The following is a 10,003-nucleotide window of genomic DNA, read 5'->3' on the forward strand; positions in this document are numbered from 1 at the left end:
AGTCCTTCACGTGGCCCTGCCCTGACACAGCAGAGAACCACTATCTGTGGCTGTACATATTTTCTTTTGTATGCGGACATACGGAAATATTTATAAGATATATCTCGCGCTTTCGTCTATTCTACTTCCCACATAAATATATCTATAAATATATTATAAAGGAGCATTAACAATAGTATGAAATAAATGCTGAAGTTACTGGTGCAACAGCAAAATTTTAGATTATTATGTTTCACTCTCCTACTTGGAAAGCAACCCTGCTTTCCCTCCCAAGGATGGGAGAAGAGCGTGGCTCGAGGCACTTGCTGGCGTGGGATAGATAAGTTCCTTTATTCCCTGTCTCCCCAGCCTCTGCATTTTGAGCAGAATTAGCCAAGATACAGTCAAGACAATGAAACAGAGCACACGGAGGAAGGAAGAGTCACCGTTCTTGTTTTGCTTTTTATACCAATGATAACTCTCATCGGTAAAATATCCCAGTACCCCCAAGGAGTGTAATAACAAACATGACTAACGCCTCTCATGGGTGGTTTGCTCCTCGCTCCTGCATGTTGCATTGGAAGTTTTAGCTAAGGTTAGCTTCCCCTTCTTGCTCTTTTTTTTTTTTTTCTTTTTTGCAATGGCTGTCCAGCTCTGTGTCGGGAAAGGCGACTTTGGAGAAGGATGTCTGCTCCAGGAGCAGAAGGCAACAGAGCCTGTGGGGTCCTTCAGATCATTTTTGGGCATGCCATTCCCCAGGCAAAGTGCTGTAAGCAGCCAAAAAAATCACTCCTACACAAATGGAGGAGGACAGTGACACTTTCCTAGGGGGAAATTTGTCTGTAACACCACAGTCTTCTTCCAAATCCGTTTTTTTTCCCCACCCGGTTGCTCTCTAGGAGGCAACTGCCTCTGATATGTCTCTAAGCGTCCCTGGGCAGCGGGAGGAGAAAAGCACTGCGGGGTCCAGAGCAAAATTAGAGATATTTTGTGCTCCTCAGCTACTTTGCTTTGCTGTAAGGAGTTTGGTTTCCTCGCCTCCTTCCCTCCCCCAGCCACGAGCAGTCAAAAAGAGGCCTTTGGTAGTTTGTCAGTGTTTTGTGTTATTGTCACCCCATAAAAGCTGGTGGACTAAAACGTCTCCGCAGTGCGGTGTGATGAGCGGTGGGTGTCTTTAGGCTGACATGCAGACAGGCTGGTGGCACAAATCCCACTGCTCTCCAAACCCAGAATTTGGCTTCATTTGATATGTAAAGAAATGGTCTACTTTCATTCTTTTAAGGAATTTTATTTTTATTTCCAGTTTCTGATGAAGCCAACAAGGCAGTGATGCTCTGACCAAAGAAAAATTTGAGCATTTCAATGCTATTCTGTAATGACTCTTTTTCTTGCTCCCTTGCTGATGTCCTGAGTCTTTCTGCTTGGCGAAAAAATAGCGAGATGGAAGAAATTCTCTACATGTACATTGTTTTCATCTGCGTGTCACTCCTCCAGTGTAAGGCCCATGTTCCTCAGCTGCTTTTTCCATGTCAGAAGAAACCATAACATTTCAGAGCATGCAAAGATGTGAGTAAGCCTCCCAGAAGTCTGCAGGTTCATCAGGTGGGAAATGACCCATCAGCAGACCTTTAGCCACCGTGGTACCTCATGCTTTGTGGCTGCCTCTACTCACAGCTCTCTGTTACTGAAGATGCTGAACTTAAATGACTGCAGCATTTGGACGTTTGCGTTTTGGGGCATCCAGGCTCAAAATCATAGAATCATAGAATAGTTTAGTTTGGAAGCAACCATAAAGATCATCGAGTTCCAACCACCCTGCCATGGGTAGGGACACCTCCCACCACACCAGGTTGCTCCAAGCCCCGTCCAACCTGGCCTTGAACACCTCCAGGGATGGGGCAGCCACAGCTTCTCGGGGCAACCTGGGCCAGGGGCTCACCACCCCAGAGTGAAACATTTCTTCCTAACATTTAATCTAAATCTCCCCTCTTACAGTTTGAAGCCATTCCCCCTTGTCCTATCACTCCATGCCCTTGTAAAAAGTTCCTCTCCAGCTTTCTTGTGGGTACCCTTCAGACACTGGAAAGCTGCTCCAAGGTCTCCCTGGAGCCTTGTCTTCTCCAGGCTGAACAATCCCAACTCTCTCAGCCTGTCCTAAAATCTCTGCTGGCTCCTCTAGATAATCCATCATGGGCTTCATCTGAATTTTGCTTCTTGGAGCTAAGAGTCTGTGTGGCCCCAGCCCATGTCGTGGGCTGTTGGTCTATGAATTCACACAGTTACACCAGTTTTTCTATAACTCTTGGGTTTCAGGGTCCTTCTCCAGAGCGGCTGCACGCTGCATTAGCAATGTGCCCAGGGTGATGTGCCTTACCGAGACGAGAGTCATGCACAGAGCGAGGTCCGATAAACTGCAGCCTCCCTTGTTACACAGCCCTGCTTCATCCAGCTAATTGTTGTCATCTCCCTCCTGATGGTGTGGCCTTTTCTAATTTTTCAGAAAATGGCTTTCTATGAGAGGAAGGCAGTGCTTTCTGTATTCTTTTCCTTTTAATACAAACTAGGAACAAAAATGAGAGTCTATAACACGGGACCGTACTGGTGGAACCGCTCATGGTGCATCTTGCGACCTGGCTCTGATGCTTTTCTCCTGGCATCAGCAGCAAAGCACAGAAAGGCAAGAAAAGAGAAGTGTCCTTGCTCTCAGCTGCAATGCTCGGTGCAACACAAGTCCCAAATGTAACTGCCAAATGATTTTCTGCGTGTGTGTGGCCTGAGAGATATTTGGGAGAACATTTGCCACAAGCCAGTTTTGCAAGGAAAATATATCATTAATGGCAGGGCAAGACCTCCACGTACCAGTATCCTTCTCTGCCCGGCCCCTCAGCAACCAGTTTTCAAGGCTTTGCTTCGAAACACTGAGGTCTTTCAGCTTCTGAATGAAATAGCTTTCATTATGGTGAATGTCTCTGTCGGGTGATGCTCCAGTTCCCTCTCTCATAACATGCTCTGCCACATCCTAACAGCTGGTATAGTTTGGCCCATCTCCATGTCCTACTGCACAGCTCTGTTGATTTACGCTAGCTGGGAAAATACAGCTGATATATTCCCATAAAGACTATTATTTCAAAATATTACAGTATTACCCCGGAGGGAAAAGGGCAAGCTATCCTGAAAAGTATTATGTCGGTGGCTTTGTAGCATTTATTCATTTGAAAAAAAAATATCCGTGATTTAATAAAACAGTTTTGACTTAATGCTATTTCCAAATCTGAGGATTTAGACCTTGCGTGCATCCAGATGGCTTTATATTTTTTGATGAATTCCCCCCCACATCCTCACCCCCTTCCAGTTTTGTATCAATTATGTTGCTCCCCAAGGTAGGCAAACGACATTCATTATAGAAAATTCCCATCCGATTGTTTAGTTTCGTCCGCAAAACAGAAAGTATCTTAATCATGCTAAAGCAGGCAGCCCACGAGTGTTTCATGTACAGCTACAAAAGCCCTTGTTGAGGGGAAGGGAGGTGGGGAAAGGAGGCAAAAATCTGAATACAATTAACAGTGCCCTTGTCAGGAAAGTGATAAAAGAGTCCCTGAGGGACCATCCCTTTTCCTGCTAGAAAACAGATCCCTGCGGACAACTATTAGCATCCTCAAAGTGAGCCGGGCTTGCGCTGACCAGCTCCGGGCTACCTGCTGGGGGAAGATCACAGAATCACACTTCTGGAGCTCCCCCAGTCCCACCCCTCCCCGCCGACAGAGCAGGGGCACCTCCAGCAGTGGCACAGGACACATCCAGGCGGGTTTGGAATGGCTCCAGAGTGGGAGACTCCCCCACCTCTCTGGGCAGCTGTGCCAGTGCTCTGCCGCCCTCACAGGAAAGAAGTCCCTCCTCATGTTGAGATGGAATTTCCCGTGTTCCAGTTTGTGCCCGTTGCCCCCTGTCCTACCACTGGGCATCCCTAAAAAGTGTCTGTCCCCATCCTCTTGCCACCCACCCTTTAGATATTGCTCAGCATTGATGAGATCCCCTCTCAGCCTTCTCTTCTCCAGGCTGAACATCCCCAGGGCTCTCAGCCTTTCCTCATCAGAGAGATGCTCCAGTCCCCTGAGCATCTTCATAGCCCTCCGCTGCACTCTCTCCAGCAGTTCCCTGTCTCTCTTGAACTGGGGAGCCCAGAACTGGACACGCCTTTCTGTTGGGAGGCTCTGGTTGTACTCAGGGACGTGGGGAGCAAGAGGAAAATTCAACCCTGCTTTTGCTTGTTCTTAACACTCTCACCCCACCATGAAGGATTTGCCATCCCTGCATCGGGCAGAGGGTCGTGAAACACCGTTGTTTTGCTCCCCAGAGCAGAGGGGACCCAGCACAGGCACGACTTTGTCCTCTACAGGGGGGAGACGGAGCAGAAAGCAAGATTTGGGAGAGGGGGAGAGAGAACAGGAAACTTAAAATCCACCTGAGATTAATGACTTTAACATGTACAACATGTTTTGTTGTGTTTTGTTTTCCCCTCAGGACCAGTTTCATCAGTCAGACAGAGTTTGATTAAATATCTCAGCAGAGCAGTGGTTTATTCATCTAGAGCAAAAGTTACCCCCTGTTCAAGGAAGCAGCATTAGCTTTGTGTTCTGATTATAAAAGCAACAATAATAATAAAAATAATAACAATGGTATGCATTGTGGATCGTTTTTATTTGCTTTTTGTTAAGAGTAAGTGGACTGCATTTTGTCCGTATTGTAAAGACGAAATGAGTTATTTTAAAGATCCTTTCTGGATTGTGTGGAGGTTGGTTGTTTTTTTTTTTTTTCTCTTTTAAGTGGAATTTCTCAAGGTATTCACCAGAACCACATGGCCTCAAAATTTCTCTTAAGAAAATAAAAATGCAGAAGAAGGTATCGTGTAATTGCACGACTGCAGGAGCCTGGGCTTGAAGGGAAACGCAGCTGCAGAGCTTATGAGAAAGCCACCGGACCTCAAACGTGGCACGGGGGGTGGGGGAGGTTGTGCTGCCATCCGTGCAGGGATGAGCTTCAGACCTAAAAATGGTCGTGGGTTGAGTTACTTTGAGAGTTTGCCCACTCGTACGAGACGGCGACAACTCAAATCGGGATGGCCCGCACTCTTCAAGCTGAACATGTGTATAAGCGTTCTTCTGGATCCGGGCCAAAGCGCTGAAAACCTTGGAGAACTGAATCCTATAAATGCCAGTTATGGCTATCTCAGATCTCGCTCAGGGGTAACTGCTGACAAACACGGGCTTTTTAAAGCGGAGACCCGCGTTTCTTTCAAATTTTCTAACCCCGGGCCCCAAATTCACTCAGTCTGGGGTCGGGTCTGTAGTGTTGCTCAATGGTGATGAACGGTGGACCCAGGCTGGAGCAAAGGTGGAACTGCAAAATAATTATAGTACAATTATAAGCATAATCTCATCCTAAATTTCAAGCTATTTAGGATAATCTTAATTGTCTGAAGCTCTAGGGATGTGTGACAGCTCAACTTCAACAACCCCGAGGATCTCTCTCAAAATTCATACTGAATTTCAGAGGAAAGAGAGATTTTAAGTCCATCATTCTAGGGGACTTCCTTCCTTCCCCATGGTTTCTCACCCTAAAGTTCAAGATATTTAGGATTATCCCAGATTATAGCATCTCATCCTAAATTTCAAGCTATTTAGGATTATCCTAAATAATGATGGTCTTAAAATCACTCTTTTCTCTGAAAACCAGTGAGAATTTTAAGAAAGCAGTTGATCCTCGAGGAGGTTGAAGTTGAGCTGCCACACATTCCTAGAGCTTCAGATGATTAGGATTATTGTAAATGGCTTGAAATTTAAGATGAGATGCTATCATCTGGGTCATTATAAAAAAAATAATTCAGTAATAGCAGCAACAGCGTCGCCAAAGAAAACCAGCCGGTGGGCACATCTCAGATCAAATGCCCCCCAGGTCCAGGAGGTTGATCATGCAAAGGAGGATCCAGACCTTTCTCTGTTGGGTGCAGACGCAGAAAACACGCACCACCTGCAGCTACTTTCCACCCTGCTACCTGCTCAATATGCAATTTATTTTACAAAGTGCTGCACATGTTGACCAGGGCCAGGCACAGGCAGGAAAACTGTTTTCTTTTCTGAGCTCCTGCTCCGTCCAGGGCTGCTCTCCTCATCTGGCTTGGACAGATTAAAATACCACCTCGGTGCTCACCTCTGCAGGTGCTTCCTTCCTTGCTGCAGGCAGCGCGCAAGCTGCGAGGGGTGCGAGCTGGAAGTATCCTTGCGTTTGGGGAAAGTGGGAAATGACGGCTAGCAATTCCCTGCACATCCACGCTTGAGGAGCAGCCCTCGGCACGGCATAAAAGCGTCAAGCTGACAGTTGCAAAGAATTGGCTGATTTAAGGCAGCCGCAACTCCCCAGCTCGCCCTGACCCCCACACATAACTCTTCCTCCCCTGGACGTCGGGCTCCTCTCAGCAGTGAAACATCTGGTGCTGTTCAAGGCTTTGCCTTGACCTTGGCCCTGCGGGAGACCCCTGGCCATCAGGGCTTGGAAGAGGAACGTCAAGGGGGCACCCAAGGGCATTTCAAATAGTATTGACATTTAAGCAATTGAATTTCACCCCTGCATCTGGTGATGCAAGGACTCAAGGACACTTTCTTCCCTCCATAGCATTGATCCCAAGGGCTCTTCTAGGACCACCAAGGACCATCAAACTGGGTGACACTCAAAAATGAGCTCTTCAAAGCCATGGGGCTGATCCTGCATCATAATTGCCACTGATACACGTAGGCCAGGTCAGACCTCCAGAGCTGGTCCTTGCAGCCCCAAATCACCAAAAGGCGCTTCTGAGTTAAAGACGACCTTAGTGAACAGTCCCAAGCTGTTGAATTAATTCCCTCAGGAGGAATTCACCTCCTCTGACACTGCACAGATCGTGGAGCAAGCTGTCCTCAGCTCCCTGCGCTGTCAATAAAGATATTTCTAGAGTGCTAGAAACTTGGCGTGCCTCCAAAGAGGGGATGAGGATAAGACGAATTGTGTCCATTGGGAGTCTGCGTGACCCTTTTCATGTAGACATGCACAGAGCAGATGTCAGGTGACATTTACCCTTAGCCTGGTGCTTGTTGTAGAGGTCCTTCTGTTTTGATGTTTGGTCTTGTTATAAACCAAGCTAATTAGTTGTTGAGCATAGCTGGACAATTAGCATCAGAGCATGATGCTGTATAACTCCTAAGCCCAAAATCATTACAGCTGGCATCTATTATTTGACATAAATTGCTTAAAGACACTTCCAAATAAAACAACGAAACTCAGTGGGTGAAATCAAGCATTGTAAACATGTAAATGTAGATGGTTAGACTTACTTTTTCCTCTTCTCTCCATTAGAGGGAACATTTTCATCTTGGGATTTGCACATAATTCCAAGGAAACGAGAAAAAGTTACTTTTTTTGTGGAGTTTATAAAGAAAATCAAACCATTCAAGAGCACTGTCCACTTTGCAGTTGCAATCAAATGTCAGACTCATGGCCCCTGAACTTGACTCCTATTGTTAATTGCTCTGGTACAAAGTAACTTTTTCCCCCAACCATTAAAGAGGCTATTCCAGATAATAAAATGTAAACAAAGAAACTTCAAAGAACGAAATGAATGCCATGGAGTAACTGTCTTTTACATGAACACTGAATTGCTGGTAGAGGATTTCTCCTTGTGAAATATTTTCCATTACTCTGTGTAGTCTGGTTAATAGCCTAAGTGCCCTGGTTTACCTTTAGGAGACTTAGATTAGCCGAGAGATCTTCCTGTGTAGAAACACACCGATCATCCTTTCAACGTCTTCCTTTCTCCTCAAAACGATCTTGGCCAGTCTAATGAGATTGACCTTCTTTCTTGTTGCTAATATCGTGCTGGTACTTTTGAACACTTCTCTCAACCTTATGTGTACTGGATGAAATATATGAGAATAATGGAATCATGGACAATGAGTTGAAATGCTCCAAAGCAAAAAAGTCAGCATTCAAGGGGAAGATGCTCCAAAGCGCCTTTTAGACACCCAAATGCAAGAGTGAGACTCGAGTGCCTCAGTGACTAATATATTATTGTATGTTTTGTCCTTTTTTAGTCCAGACCAATTTTTCCTCCCCAGCTTGACAACTGCTGTGGGTGTATAAATAAGATAGGAATAAAAGAATTGAGTCTGGGAATTCACCAAATTTTTTGTTAAATAAAGCTCCCACCCTCCTCTAGCACAACCAAATGCAACTCCATAGATCTCGAATCTCATCCAAGGTTTCCTTCTGCACCATATCCCACGTTTTTTCAGGTGCTCTCAAGCAGAGAGGCACCTGGGGTGAGAATCATCTCACACAGCTTCAGGTGACAGCGATGGAGACACCTCCATCTGAGCTGACCCAGCACAGTCTTCATGATGGATGGGCACAAGGTAGGGATGAACTGTTTGTGTCCTCTCTGTTATTCTGCCTTCTGGCCTGGTAGGAATGTATGTTTTGTGTTTTACCTGGTTTACCTCTGAGATACGGCCAGTCTCACCTAATTCTGGATTATAATTAAATCCAGGACGGGTTCTGCTGGGTTGCATGCTAAGGGACTTTTCACCCCTCTAGCTGGGGCTAGGTAATGGAGTTATGTTAGAAATCCAGTGGAGGTGGGTTTACATTTATCGTCACTCTGTAACTGGGGCTGACACAAAAAAGATTAAAGCAATAAAACTCAAAATAGAACATCTTCTTGCAGGGGTTTGGGTTTGGGTTTGGTTTTTTTTTTTTTGAAGGCACAAAGTTTTCAACTAGGATTTGGCTTGACAGGATAAAGTACATTTTCAGACTCGGCTTCTTAATGGGCTACATCTGCTTAATGTAATTTTGCATCTGAGCTGTGTGTCTTGTCAGACGCAAGCACAGTCAGAGCTGCACTCAGCAGTGCTCACTTTCCCTGGAATCAGATAAACTCAGCCCAATAAATTAGTTTTACTGCTCTCGGTATCACCCTGTTATCATTGTGAGTGATTTAGTCCGGGCTTCCCAAACTGCCCCATTCTTTCCCAATGAAAGGAATTGTTCTCCCAAAACAAATATAAACAAATGATTCCTTCTTTCTCTTTTTATTTCTCTTTCCCTTTCCTTTCCTTTGCTTTCTTCTGCTCTCTCTTGCTCCTTCTCCCTTTTTATTTTGTTTTCTTTCACACTTTCTTCCTCGCGCTCGCTCTCTTTCTAATGATGGGCTATATAAAGTAATTCACAGTTACACTTTTTAAAAGTATAGCTTTTTGCTCAAAGAGAAGCTATTTAATTAGGCAATTGTGACCTGGTTCTCAGCTGGTGTAAATCAGCAGCAATGATTTATACCAGCTGAACATATGAATTCTGGTGTTTGGTAGCAGGTTTTAGAGGGCCTGCCTTGTAAAGTGCATTCGACTGCGTATTATATTAGCTACAAGAACATTTTGTAAAACTACAGTCCTGTTTTATGCCATATTTTTTCCATATCCTTTATATTCCCACGTTGTTTGCATGATTAAACAAGAGGAAAGATGGACTTGTTGTTGCAGAACAGACCGGGAGCTGGGTGATAATGGTCTAAGCTCCCTCTTACATCATGGGCAAGTCACTTGAAGCTGAGGTGCTGAATATCCCATACGAGGTACTGACAGCTCTCAAGCCCCGCCGGAGCCCACAGTGCTTTACGGGGATCTAAGGGGCCTCCCGAGGCATCTGGAGCTGTGATGGATGCAGCCCACAGGTTGGATGTGCAGGAGGGAAGGAGGTGGGAATAGGTGTCCACCAACCGTGACGATGGAAGGGAAGGACAGTGCGGTACGAGGGGAAATAGGAAGCAGGATTTGTGGTTTTTTTTGAGAGGAATTTTGTTTTCTCAGAAAGACTGACAGATCTGTTCCCGAAGCAAATGAATTCAGAGTGACAATTGATGTGCGGACCTCTGATTAGGGACGTCTGAGAACCTGGTGAGCATCATCTACTCCTCTCACAGGGTTAGCTATGCTTGGCT

Source organism: Vanellus vanellus, assembly GCF_965231255.1.
Source record: "Vanellus vanellus genome assembly, chromosome: 1".
Lineage (NCBI taxonomy): Eukaryota > Metazoa > Chordata > Aves > Charadriiformes > Charadriidae > Vanellus > Vanellus vanellus.